This window comes from Amphibalanus amphitrite, unplaced genomic scaffold, assembly GCF_019059575.1.
Source record: "Amphibalanus amphitrite isolate SeventyFive unplaced genomic scaffold, NRLGWU_Aamphi_draft 000554F_arrow, whole genome shotgun sequence".
Taxonomy (NCBI): Eukaryota; Metazoa; Arthropoda; class Thecostraca; order Balanomorpha; family Balanidae; genus Amphibalanus; species Amphibalanus amphitrite.
Window position 1 is genome coordinate 373,235 of NW_024882048.1, and position 14,594 is coordinate 387,828.

The 14,594-nt window shown below is 51.8% G+C and overlaps 1 protein-coding gene across 1 annotated transcript in view; it reads left to right on the forward strand.

The window, feature by feature from the left end:
* The first annotated feature begins 1,367 nt into the window (after positions 1–1,367).
* LOC122393799 (high affinity cGMP-specific 3',5'-cyclic phosphodiesterase 9A-like) overlaps positions 1,368–14,594 on the forward strand; it is a 62,471-nt gene continuing 49,244 nt past the window's right edge. The window contains exon 1 of the mRNA XM_043390178.1: positions 1,368–1,518. The gene's annotated coding sequence lies outside the window, so the exon portion shown is untranslated. The remainder of the gene's footprint in view (positions 1,519–14,594) is intronic.

Genomic DNA, 14,594 nt, shown 5'->3' on the forward strand with positions numbered 1-14,594 from the left:
GGCTGCTATGTGGTTTTCCGGGGTGCTGATCACGAATATCGTGTTAGTTTTGATCAGAGATGATGTCTTTAAGCATTTAGACCAGGTCGGGTCAGGTCAGGTCAGGTCAACCGGTAGGGGTTGTGACGGGTATTCGTAATACGTTTCAACCGCCTCGGACAGCTTCGTAACATGTTACGAAGGCACCAAAACTACTTCGTAAATGTTCAAATGGTTGCTAAATTCGAATTCAGCTCCAAAAACTAGCCTAGAAACATGTTAAACTCGAAAAAGTGAACCGAGGTCACCCGAGGTCACCAAAGGTCAATGACCTGACCTGACCTTCAGGTGACCTTGACACCCACCCTAATGCATGGGAGCAACATCAAATCACATGTTTGAACGTTTGAAACCACGAAAAGCTTGCAAACGCGCGGCTAATGTGAGCCGACATGCGCCGAACCGCGATTTCGGCCAAACATGGTCACAGAAAAGAGGTCACAGGTCAAAGGTCATTGGGGTCAGGGTCATGAAATTTTCAGGGTAGGTGTAAAATTGATCAATGCGAGGGTACTGAAAGTTTCGTCGCGATCGGCCGCTTTTTACGCGAGTTATTCGCGAAAAACCTTAGGAGGGTTGCATCAACCCCCCTGTGCCGGCGAGGGTTAAGGTCTTAGGTCAGGTAAGTGCCACAAGGCACGGGCTCGGTTTTAGGTTAATTACTTTGCCAAAAAAATAGTCGCACTGCCGCGATTTTGACATCATCGTGTTTGTCTAGCTCAGGCGCGTTGAATGCTATACTTGGTGTTCGGGTGAAGTCAGCTTAAGGTGTTAACCTCGGGTCAAGGTCAGTTCGGAGCCCCTCAGGTCACGAAAATGGTTGAAGGAGGTCATATCGCATATCATTCGATTCGGCAGGTCTTCCTGAGTCCAATGGTGGCTTTCCCGACTCTCTAGCTCCATCTGATCAGGAGTTATTGACGAAAAACTTATATGACCTTAGTGACGTCATAAATGTCGTCACGCAAAGTCAACAATGCTTAAGTGAAGCACTGGACCTTGCAAGGAGTGCATGAAACCATTCCCGGTCCCCGAATAGAAGCTCCCAATTTCCCTTGTTGACTTAAAGTGGTGCTAGATCCTGTATTATGCTCAATTATGACGTCATAACTTAACAGATTCACGTCATATATTTAGTGCTTGACATGCAAATGATAGCTTACATATGACAGAGAAGGTATGCAAAGTTTTATGAAGTTTGCTTCACTAGTTGTGGAATAACAAGCAAAAAACTTTTGCGGAAAGGCCGCTGGCCTCTCGCTGGAGCGTTTCCGACCAGTGTGCGGCGCGGTGAGGGGGGGCGGGGGGCTGGTGGCGGCCGGCGCCGAGTCGTCAGTGGCGGAGCGTCGGTGGTCGGTGGATGGTCGCCGACGGTAGCGCGCTGCAGCCGACGTGTGGTGAACACTAGCTCTGTGGTACTCGACGGACGGACGGAGCGAGATACGAACCGGGCGAGACGCCGAGCCCCGCGCCTGTCAGGTGAGTACCCGGCGGACCCCAACGCATGGATAATTCGTCCCGAGAGCGCTGTGGATTTCGTTTTAAATAGGCTGGGCTGTTGATGGCTGCCAATGCCGTGTGCGATGATTGCGTCTACTGGAGTAGTCCCACAAATTGCTACGGGTTTAAAACTGATTCGGTCGCTTTGGTGATCGATCATGGCGCTGCCCATAAGGTAATCTTTCGGAACGTGCTGGGAATGAAGCGATGGTTATGCTCTCGGGTCAGCCAGCGAACCAAGTTGGTTATTAATGCTTGTTATAATATTTGAGAGATATCGCGGATATCGTGTACGATATTGAATATTGATTATTGCATCCTGATCATATGGCACAACCACGTATTGGTATGGGGATCCGATAAACAGGCGCAGGCAGAGATACATATCAATCATACCCTGACCCCATCATATAAAACGGATTGATTGCATTTCTTCTAGATATAAATATCATGGATTTTAAACATAAGATATACAAATTACTTAAATCTGTTCATTAAAAAATATAGAAGAAAGGTTATAGAATGTTGTAGAAAGACATGGTAGGTAGAAAGACTCTTTTTCACTCTTAGGGGGAAAGATACGCTGGAGACTGTGGCAAAATCGTTTTAAATGCATGTTATCATTATTGAGCTCAATACTTACGAGCAGGCCTCATTTCATTGCATTGCTCACTCTGTTGACGGCTACGACTGCAATAACGTCATACTGGTAGATGAATCTTCGTCTCTGTTCTTGTTACAGGCTACAGCGTCAGCGGATATTGTAGGTACATAGGTAGTTACATTTTTTATTTATTATTAGAATTTTTTCTTCATTGTACATACTACATTTTCTACATTTTACACATTCTACATTGTACATTGTTTTTATCTCGCGCCTCTTCTCGCTACACTGCAACGCGTAATGCATCGAGCAGAGCTCGACTTTGCCCAAGCTTTGTCGAACATTTTAGCGTCTGCGGGCTGCGAGCGGCAGGGGCGGATCCAGAAAATCTCCAAGGGAGGGGCCATTAGAAACCAGGAGGCCCCCATAATCCCACCTGTTGGAGGCCCCATCTTCCCACTTGTTGGGCCCCCCCCCCCCCCAAAAAAAAAAACTGCGTCTATTGAGCTTATCTAGCTGTTCAGGCAACATCTCAACATGAATAGCCACTTTATTTTCAGGAGGCCCCCTTTTCAGCTTTTTAACTTTTTATTTTATTTTTGAAAAAAAAAAAATCGGCCAAGGGGGGGGGGCCATGGCCCCCATGGCCCCCCCTTGTATCCGCGCCTGGCGAGCGGTCGGCTGATCTGTCTGATTTAGACGTTCGTGTCCGCCTTACACTTACAACAGTGGCAGATCCATGCAACTGAAAACCGGGCAAACATATCCCACAGACGCTGCCGACGGAATTCTAAGCTGCATGCAATCTATATGGCATGCAACGGCGTAAACCTAATGTGAGCTATCACCAAAGAGAACCAGGCCTGTCCTGTTTTCGCGCAAGTCAAACGCTCCTTTGGCGATTACCTCCTTGCATTGAAAACAAGCGTAAAGGCATGTGCGCCCGCGTTATTATCCACAAATAACGGTTGACGTTTCCCATGCTTTACACGGATAGGTGCTTGTATGAAATTAGCCTAAGGATGTTGTGTGCGCCCTATGAAAGCATGGTCCGTTTGTTTGGTTATCAAAACAGCGGAAGGTATCGCCAAACGGCACCCCGAGCCCTGGGGCCGGATAATGTCAAAAATGATCATTGAGTCAGACACTCTGGCCCGTTCTCTCCAAATCTCCGGAAACGGAAAAGCTTACTGAAGAGAGGAACACTTAGCTGTGAGGGTAAGGAGTGGCGGCGTGCTGCGCTGTGCGCTGCTATTCAAAGGGACCCTCCCACCTTCAAAAAAGTTAATGAATTGGCATGAAAGTGATGTCGCTCGGTTCAGAAAGACCGAAAACGAATATCTACCAAATTTCACCGAAAAATATTCACCGGTTTTCAAGATATTAGACTTTTACTTTTGTTTACTTTTTGGGATCTCCGCTGTTCCTAGCGGAAGCAATAGTTTGACAGCTGAAAGTGCGGCACTTGTTGCGCGCAAAGCAGCATAAACCACCGCGTGCTACAAAACGTTTTAGTCAAACATTTAAAAATCGTTAGATATCTGCGCTGACGTCACACATTCAGAGGGGTATTCCTATGCATTAGCCCCTCTGAATCAAAATGCTGCAATTTTGAAATTCAATATTTCCGATTTAAGGCATTTCTTGATGTTGTGAGTGCCGAAACCGGTAATTGTGAGCCAGGGACCCCATTTTGGCTATCTCAACTCAAATCTAATGTTAAGGTGGGAGGGTCCCTTTAATCGACATGTATGGCAATAGAAATCGCAATTGCAACGCCACCAAAAACTCAAGTAGGTACCTACTTTTGAAAGTGCAGGGACTCCAATAAGCACGGCGGTGTTGCAGATTTCTTGACATGAAAGTTTCGAGTCGCATGTGGTCACCGGCGGTCCGGCCACAGCGGGAGAAGCCCTATTAGCTTATCGGTTCAGAGTTAGGAATCCCCTACAGATGCCCATGGGCCACGACGACACACCAGTGACCAGACCCTGCGGCACAGGAACTTCTGTGACGCACTGACATCATAGACCAAAGCAAGGGACATCTGCCCTTGTCTTGGTGACATAAATGCTCCGTAATCAGTAGGTACTTACTTGCTGGATAGACTGCGGTAGGATAAGCTAACTTTCGGTATTTTGAAGCCGGCTCAGTGCCCCTTGCCCAATGCCCATATACTGACGTATATGTTATCTGTGTTTGCACTTATCCCGAAGCGTTTGTCGACCACTATTGATGTACAGCCCACCGCTAAAGTAATGTAGGGTTTTACCAATCTCAACGGTTGGCTTTGACTGGTGATTGTTTAATGCGGAGTGATCGAAAAGAAGAGGTCAATAGCTAAAGTTGCAGCTGCAAGGGTGACGATACATGTAAGTTACATTCAAAGTTTCATTGTAGTCTGGCTAATCGTTCCTAAGCCTTAGAAGCAGAACATACCCATGACTGAAATCCCACATTACTTCTGCTGTGGACTGTACCTACCTCAAACAGTGTGTGCAGACTGCAATCTGCAGGTGCATCGGTGATCTGTCATACTCTTAGGAATTCATTTCTGGTCGCTAACTATCATACGACTTGTCACTCATTTCTTTGCAATTAAGCAGCCAGGGCATATTTTAAGGATTTTTTACTGCGTCCCAAAGGTGGCATAGGGCACATGCTTCGATCGGAAAGGGCACATACCACATTGCAAGCGAAATGTGGTTGCGTAGGTGACAGCCATAGGAATAAAGAGACAAATTCGAGCATATCAGATGATGCACTTAAAATAGATAACTAGGCCGTTTCCGCTAAAATCAGAGCTGTCTTCCCACAGAGGGCCACTAAGGACCACGGCACAAAAATTTAACAGCGTCATCTCTTTGTAGCCAGCTCCGGCTGAAAAATCCCGCCGGTACGACAGCTCGCTGTCGTACCGGCGGGATTTTCGTACGACAGCTCGCTGTCGCTGTCGGGTTGTCACAGTTGGGTGTGGGAACCTTAGAGCTGCTGGCTCGAACCCTTTACAGGTCGACACTCGACAGGGGCTCTCAGAGACCGACAAGGGGCTCTTAAGAGGTCTGCGGTGCCTTCGGGAGCCCTGTGGAGTCCTTAGAGACCAGCAAGGTACACTCAGACGCCAGTGGGGCCCTCAGAGTCGTCGGTGTGGGGCCTAGTGATGTCAATTACGGAAAATCGGAATACCCCGAATACCGATACCAAACCAAATACCAACCAAAACCGTGGAGAAATACCGAAACCAAACCAACTTGGGAACATGAGGAAAATACCAACTTTTTACCGATTTCTTAGCCTCTTAAACATTAGCGAGGGTTCATGATACCAACAAAATGCCAAATACATTAGGATTGAAATACCAAATACCGAGTTGGTATCGGTTTGGTATCGGTATACCAAAAAGTTGGTATCCGATTGACATCTCTAGTGGGGCCCTCAAAAGTCACCGGTGACTGGCCGTCGGATGCGGCTCCGGCGTTGAGCCCCCAGAGCCGCCGATATATGGCCTTAAGAAGCACTGGTTTCGGGACCTCATTCAGGGGTGCCGGTTGCACTCAGAGGTGGCAGTGTTGGGCCCTCAGCTAGGCACCGGTGTGGGGCATTCACAGCCGCCGGTGAGGGCCCTCGCAGGCGCCGTTGTGGGGGCCTTCAACCATTGGTTTAGGGGGTCATCGCAGGCGTGTGTGGAACCCTTAGAGCTGCTGGTCCCTGATAGGCCGGTAAGGGCCCTCAGAGGCCGGCAAGTAGCTCTCAGAGGTCACCAATAGGCCCTGAGAAGCCGGCAAGGGCCCCTCAAAGGCCGACAAGGGACACTAACTAAGTTAAAAAGCCGGTGTGGGGCTCTTATGGAGAGAAGTGTGGCTCTTCGGAGCACATAAGGTGTTCTGCCGAGCCCTGTGGGGCCCTTCTGAGTCGAAAGATGCCAGCGTGGACCCTCAGCCGCCAATTGGCGTCGCAAGGCCCCTCTGGCCCGAGAGGCCCCCTGATCCGATGGGGGCACGTGCCCCCTGCTTCCCCTCCCCCGGGTGCAGATAGAGAATGCAATCGGCGGTGCGGAACACAACAATTGCAATCGTTCCTCCTCCCGTTGCGAGGTCGCCCATCGCCTGAAGAGTACCGGGGGATCATCATCATCATCATCATGATCCCCCGGTACTCTTCAGGCGATATGGGATGGCGGGGATGGCGCTCTCTGGGCCGGGAAGTCTGGACGGCGGCCGGTGTTGCGGGCCCCATCGAGCAGATGATCTCCCGCCGCCCCCCGCCGTGGATGGGCGCGGCTGGTGTCTCGCTGGCCCTAGATGTCGGCGAACTGCCGCTGGGCGCGTCGGCAGCGGACAGAAGACAGGCGGCGGAGAGGTGCCTGGGAGGCCTAACACAGTGCGCGACCTGGATTTGGACGGATGGCTCGGCAGAGGGCGGAGTGGACAATGGAGGTGCTGGCGCGCTGGTGGTTCGCCCGGGAGGAGAGGAGCAGGAACTGCGAGCTCCGGCGGGCCGGCTGTGTTCCAGCTACCGGGCCGAGATGGTGGCTCTGGCCACGGCGCTGAGCTGGCTGATGGACCACCCAGAGGAGGACCCGGGCGACCCGGTGATGCTGTGCACTGACAGCCAGTCGGCTTTGTCGGCCCTACGCGCGGGACCGGCGGCCCAGCAATCACGGCTGGTGCCACAATATGGCAGGCCCTACTTACGGTTGCGGAGCGGGGCCGCCGGGCCCATCTGCAGTGGGTTCCCTCCCACTGCGGGCTGGAGGGAAACGAACGCGCGGACATCCTGGCTAAGGAGGCGGCACAGCTGCCGCAGGAGTCAGCCCCACTGGACGTTCAAACGGTCCACCGAGCAGCGGCAAGATCGGCGCGGGCGCGAGCGACGGCGAGGTGGCCCGAGGGATGGTACCGGGACCTCATGGGTTCGCGCCCCCCTCCGCCGGTGGCCGGCCTGAACCGAACGAGGGCGGCCGATGTCCACCAGTTACGAGCCGGTCACTGGTCGGCGTCGGCACAATACCTACACAGGATTGGAAGAAACCCTGGCGGGCGCTGCGAACAATGCAGTAGCCACAGGTGCCCGGCGGCGCGATGCCCCATCTGCAAAGAAGAGGCGGACACACCGAGACATGTCCTGGCGCGCTGCCCGGCCCTGATGGGAACCCGCATGCGCGTACTGGGGACTATACACCCACATCTGAGGGACCTGTGGGACGACGACTTGGTGGCGGCCCTGGCGGCCGCTGCCAGGTCCCTCCAGAGCCGCTCGGCTACGCTCGACTGAGCGGAGGGACTACAACTGACAACAACAACAGGTCGCCCATCCGACCCATATCCCATGATTGTCAACCTGGGGCTCGGGTCGGCAATGTACCGGCAAGGAAATCGGCTTTAGGTGAGTAAAAAAGTTATTAAGAGTCATTAGTTGTCGTTACGTTCGTCGTTCAGTAATAACAACTATACGGTGCCAAATGTACCCGACGTACAGCTTGGAGCCGGGCGCCGCCCGGTCTCCACCAGTGACGTCACGCTAATGCTTAGCGACCGGTCCATTGGAAATCGCAGGATGATTCCACCTCTCTTATACGGCCTTGGTTTCAATGGCCGGGAATCACCGGAAGGGCGGGCGCCGATTTTCCGCCCGGGTCAGCCTATCCAGGCTCGCATGTCCGCCTCGGCTCCGACAGGTCCAGCACGGCGACTACGCGAATGTGAATCATGAATGGGTGGTGGGCGGCGGATGGTGCCACACGGGAGGGGGAGCGTAGGGGATTAAAGGTGACACTTATGCTGCTTGTGATAACTCGCCTCGCCTCCCTGGGTTCCGCCCAGGTCCAGGGATAATCTTCTCCAGCTTTAGCTAAAGTCTTATATTTGATTTTTTAAATCAATATAAGTATTATTGGATCTGAGGGCAGGGCAAGGAACAGGACTAGACATGCACAATTTTCCCGAAATCCGGGCCCAGCACCGAACCGGCAGCAGCACCGAACGGGTCCTTAAGACGGGAAGACAACAAGGTATCGGGTTTGAGGGAACTGGGCAGGGCAGAGAGGGTCACAGGGCCTGAATGCAGAGCAGGGCGCAGGGCCTGAAGGAAGGGCAGGGCAAGGTACAAGACCTTAGGACAGGGCACTGGGCAGGTCACATATCCTAGGGGTATAGTAGGGCAGGACATAACAAGGTGTACGACCCTAGGATAGGGCAGGGCACAAGGACTGGAGAGCGCATGTATGTACTTAGGTGCATAGTAAATCAGGGCACAAAGCAATCAGAAAGGCACAGTGACGTACCCAATGGGGGGGCCACGGGGGCCAAGGCCCCCCCCTGAGCGCCGAAGGCGCTCAGGGGGCCCCTCAGGCCCCAGGATATTTTTTTAAACACTGGATAAAACGTCTTTTACTCGGAAGAAAAATTGATATTAAAAAGTTTCATTTATGTGCCCTGGGTACCCAAGGGGCCCCTGCAGTCATCCAAGGGCCCCCAGTTTCCTGGGCCCCTGGTCGCCTAGGGGGCCTCTGGTAGCCGGGGGCCTGGTCTCATGGGGGCCCGTGATAGCCTGTGGCCCCTAGTCGCCTAGGGGGCCCTGGTCGCATGGGGGGCCTCTGGTCGCATGAGGCCCCTGATCGACTGGGGGCCCCTAGTTGCCTAGGGGGCCCTGATAGCCCGGGGCCTGGTCGTATGGGCCCCTGATAGTCTGTGGCCCCTAGTGGCCTAGGGGGCCCTAGTCGCATGGGGGGCCTCTGGTTGCATGATATTGAGGCCCCTGATCGCCTGGGGGTACCTAGTCGCCCAGGGGGCCCCTGGTAGCCGGGGGGCCTGGTCGCATGGGGGCCCCTGGTTGCCTGGGGCCCCCGGTCGCCCCTAGTCGCCTGGGGGACCCTGGTCGCCTTGGGCCCCTGGTAGCCTGGGATCCCCTGGTCGCCTGGGGGTCCCTGATCGCCTGAGGGCCGCTGGTCACCTAGAGGGCCCCTGGTCGCCTGGGGGCCCCCTGGTCGCCTGGGGCCCCTGATCGCTTTGGGGACCTGATCGCATTGGCCCTTGGTCGCCTGGAGGGCCCTGGTCGCCTGGGGCAGTGGGGCCCCTAGTCATCTGGAGGACCTGGTCGCCTGGGAACCCCTGGTCAACTGGGGGCCCCTGGTGGTCTGAAAGTACGCTTATCACCTGCTTGATCCCAAATCATCTGAGTGGCTACTGGCTACTGGATATAAGTAGTGACTGGAGTAGGCACTCATCTGAAGGAGCCAATATCTTTCACGGTGCCGGAGATATCACAGAAAAACAAAAAGGCTAAACTGAATACCCCCCGGCCCCCAACCTTGGCCACAAAGGCGTCATTGGCTAACACAGGGATGTGGGTCGATTTGCAATCGCATTTCCTCCTAAGTCCTATTCCTCCAATTAATACAGAGTGTCCCAGAAATACACAAACATTTATTTTCTGGCTTAAAGTACAATTGCGCTCGATTTCTAGTGAAACATATAATAGCCGCGTTTACATAGGGCTAGTTGCCAGATAGTGGAATTCCGATAACGAGACATTTATTCCCCACTATTATATTATATACCTACATATCCGGAATTGGAGGATGTTCAGTAATTGAGGCGCTCGCTCATAAAATGCTATGCGTTTCATGCACACTCCTCAAGCAAAAATATTTTTACTTTCCAATTTTCCACATTTTCTCAAGGCTTAGACCGTTAGAGAGACCGTTTTAATTGACTTTGATGAAGTTGAACGCGAGAAATCACAACCAAATGCTACATTAGGTTGTAAAGAACTGAATTGCGTTTTCCCACACACGTGGCGTTTTCTCGCCTACGTCTGCAGGAGAGACCGGACCCACTATGCCCCCCCCCACCATCGAAAGGTTCTTCATGACTCCCGGGGGCTCCCGGGGAACCTGGGGGCCCTATACACTGTGGGGGGCCCCTTCGAAAGCAGGTGGCCCCCTCCTGGGCGAAATCCTGGGTACGTGCCTGGAAAGGCAACATCTGTTGCATAGTAAAAGACCGAGGCATGCTAAATATTTTTGCTTGCACTTTTCCGCTGAAACCGTGACATTTCAGTGTGGGACGCAGTGGTCCAAATTTCGCGAGGGCTACGTCCCAAAGGCAGGGGGCTGCGTCCCAAAATGGGACGCAGTCAGTATGTTAAAATATGCCCTGTAAGCAGCCATGCATCCTGACGTGGTGTCTAGACTGGCCGGACGGGTATTATAACATGGACCCGGTGCCGAATTATTCTTCACTGGCCAGACCCACCGCTGCGCCGCGCCGTCCCGATATATTGCGCACCTGGAGCCTACCTCAGCAATTCTGGTGGGGTCTCAGCCGGACGGTAATTCCGACATCACCGGGAGTTGGGATCAAACCGCACCAAGTTGCGGCGGCTGGCCAAAGCCCGCTGCCTCGAACGGACCAAAGTTAGCGCCGCTACGACAGAGGCCGGGCTGGAAGTTCGGTCTGGTGGCGGCCGCGGGGGCTGCCGGGCGGGCTCCAATCCATCGTCAGCGCACATTCACAGTGGTAAAGGCGGGTCTGTCCCGGGCCATCTGACCGGGGCACACGGTTCCCTCCTGATTGGATTTCGACATCGCCGCCCTGATCTGTATGACGTCTGGCAGCCTGGTGATGACAGGTGTACGTTTTGACACCCGTTACTATGAGCTCACCCGCATCGTGGCACGTCGTGCGATCCGTGCATCGTTCTCGGAAATGCCAGGTGACCCGGCGCGGTGGCGGACTGGCCCTGTCACACTCCCCGAGTCACCGCCGTGGCCGCTGACAGTTCTCAACTCAGTCCATCGGCTGACGCGACCACCATGGTCGTATGAAGTGCGGTCGCGACGGGACCGGGTTCATAGTGGTCGCCGTATACGGGCCCCCGAGTGAGCTGTCCGGAAAACGGACGCCGGCTGGGGGTGAGCACCGCGGTAAAGTGCCGCTGGCAGTGTCCGAGCGTGCGTAACTGGCGTCATCGCCCACGAGCCAAACGTTCTCAGATCCGAGCCCGCTGATCCGCCTAACTATATGCTACTCAGAGTATATACTATATATTATACTAGTATGAGTATATATACAAAGTATATATACTATATATACTATTGTACCTATGCTGCTGGTCCCAAGTGTTGTGTCATGTGTGTGCATGAGCAATGTCATTTCTATTAACAGTTGAGCTTGGCAAAAACTTGCTGGTCATCCGGCAGTGGTTATCATAAACACTTTTTGCGCCCTGACCGTGAGAGTGCGGGCCCAGGAAACAAGACTGACATGCTTTTCTGCTGACTTAATGATGTTATTTGGCCTACACATCAACCTCAAGTCTGTCAGGTGCCAGTATTTGGCTGACGTAATGGTGTTTAGTGCATCTAAAAGACGGCCAGTCGCTGTCACTTATAGCGTCTCGGGGGAGTATTAGATACGATCGGCATATCTGACCCACACGACACGGACTCAAAAGTCGCCAACATGACGACCTTGTGCTGAGTGGTTAGCCTTCTGGTCAAATACCCGTCTTTTCGTGTAGGCTTACCCGTCTTAGATTCGTGTAGGCTTACCGGGCGGACTTATGACCTGTCGCGCTCGCATGACTTCTGTTTCATGTTTGTGGCGTGTTAAATTTTATTAATTGTTTTGTTTTCCTGTTGCTCATAACCAGTTTTGATTGCGATGGACTTTTGCTTCGCCACTCATTGGTTATTTAGATAATGGAAAGGGTCGTTTCAATCAAAGTATTGAGTTATATTCGCCTGAAACATAGGAAACTAAAGCGTGTGCTAATTCTAGCTTGGCACCATGTGTGCTGTCATTTTGTGCATTGCTCTTTCCACAATTCATAAACCGTAAACGGGGAGACCCCATGCGCTGAAAAATCGTTCAGATAAAATAATCCTCCATGCACCTAGTAATCCCGAAGAAAGTGCACCCATGCAGCCCGTCAAGCTACACCTTCCGACACTAATCAGCAGTAGCCTGCACGGCTGGCACCGCTCGAACATCTCAGTAAAACTGCTGCACCGCTGTGGCAAGGTGCGCGGCCCGGGCGGCTGCCGGCGACGGCCTCATTCAGACCGGTGACCGTGACCTGTGCCGTGCCCCCGAGGCATGCGGCGCGGGGAAGCGCTTGACACATACACGGTAGTCATTCAGACGAAGGCAGCGCCGTAACGGCTGCCGACCACAGCCGTTTATCAGCCGTTTGTTGATAATGCATCGTTGAGCATTATTAACGATGCTGAATATGCCTCCCGAAAGTTCTTGATTTTTTAGAATTTCTATTTTTTTAGTAAAATTGTGAAGCATTCATTCATTGCGAGGCAAACAACAAAGTTTCGTTTTTTGTGTTGAAAAATTCGGTTCGTCAGAGGGTTTACTTGAAATGCTCCTCCCCCTTGGATCTGCAGTGCCGTTTCAAATTTACCTCGTGTTGATGTTTATAATTTGTCGAGTGGTGTTTGATACCAAGACCAAGGCCCTAAAACATAGTTTAAAACAACAGTTTGATACAGTCCTACGTGGTCCTATTCAATCATAGGCGGCGGAACGGGGAGGGCACCGGGGCACCGTGCCCTTTGATTTTGGCATTTTAGCATTAGCCCTACACTGTAAACCAAATTGACAAGTCTTGTGTAATATAACCAATCATCTTTTGGTATGTTTACCAACTGATACTTTTTAAACAAGCCGTTGTCTGGTGCATTGCTTGTCAGGTGACAACTACGAGTCAATAGTTACTATGCACACCAACTTCTCAGTATCCAGACCAACTCTACATTTGTTTCAACGTTTGTTTCTTAACCAGTTTTGGAAACTTGTTGCCGCATGGTTATTTAACCGGCGCCTAACTTGTACTGGTCAGCTGGTCAGCATACACATGGTCAGATGCGCCTATGACGTCAGACTTGGCGGACCAATCAGCGGTCGCCGCCCGCCGTTAGCGGGGTTTCGAACCAGCAGTTGTCGCGCGGCCGCCGTGCAGCCTGGAGCAGCGACGAGGGCTGTTCCAGCATTTGTGCAGTAAAAAGTGAAATCTGTGAACTGTGGTGTTCGTGCTGTGAGTGAGGCCCCCTCTGGCCTGCGGGACGCACTAATCGTGCCTATACCCGCGTTCGAGACGCCTCCCTTCCCCTGCGCGCAATGTAAGTGGGCCAGACCTGTGCATGCACATGTGAGCAGGTGTTTTGCGGTCGGTGTTTATTATATATAAATACATTTATTTGCCTTTAATTCAACTCTTTGTATTTTTAACTTAACTGATGGACATTGGACATATATGGGCTGTAAAAGCTAATCTGGTTGGCGATCATGATTTATTCGAATTATCTGCGTGATGGTGCAACTGTCATGATTGTTATGGTCAATGTTCAGGAAATATTCGTCATTCGGGCATGTTATACTTTTGGCTTGATGCGGTGCACAAAACCATGTTCTTCCACATACGCAGCAGTTCTTGCTTCAAAGACTTATATGCTGACGGTGCACGATAGGTATACCTACTGGGTATACCTACCTCATGCATTTACCACATCCATTCGAAAATATGCACTCGGAATTGTCTCCAGTCAATAGTATTAATTACGTGACCGTAATAAATACTAATGATTCCAGAAACTTCCGAATGGATATGGTGTATGCATTCATTGATTATATAACCCATCAGTTTCTTGTCAGCACTGCAAGCCTTTGAGCAATAACTGATGCCAGTCATGGTTTTGTGCACCACTTCCAGCCAAAAAATAACCTGTCCGTATAGAAAATATTTCCTGAATCAGTATCGTGGCAATTGAAAACGAACGCGAATCGTAAGTTCTTAACCCTCGCCCATGTAGGGGGGGGGGGTTGGTGCAACCCCCCCCCCCTGAGGTTTTTCGGAAATAGTGCAAAAACGGCGGCGCGCAGCGCCGCCAAATTTTGGGTACCTTATGGGGCAAGCCTTGCGCATCTTTTGATAAAAAAAAATTTGACCGGGTCATGTCAGGTCACGGAGTTATGACGTCACAAAGGGAACAGCCTCCGGTCGGATTTTCACAAACTGAGTGCCAACGCCCGAGGTTTCCTGCCGGTGGTACGGACATCGGTTGATGGATCGTGATGAAACTTCCAATGCATGTTGGGGCAAGTATTGGCTATCATATGGTATAAGAAACTTGACCGGGTCAGGTCAGGTCACGGAGCTATGACGTCACAAGAGGAACAGCGTCCGGTACTATTTTTGAAAAGCGCCCGAACCACTATTTTGCTAATTCTTGTCACCTCAATGGGAATATGCAGCAATATTAGCTTCTATAGGGAGCAAATGGACATCCCAAATCCAAAAATACAATCAGATTTCAAAAATTTAAATTTTGATTTTTCGAATTTCTGCCGCCGACTGTGACCTTGCCGACTTCCGGCGCTCCCAACGCGCCATTTTTAGAGCTAGGGAAACGAAATACATACCAAACGATAGAGAATTG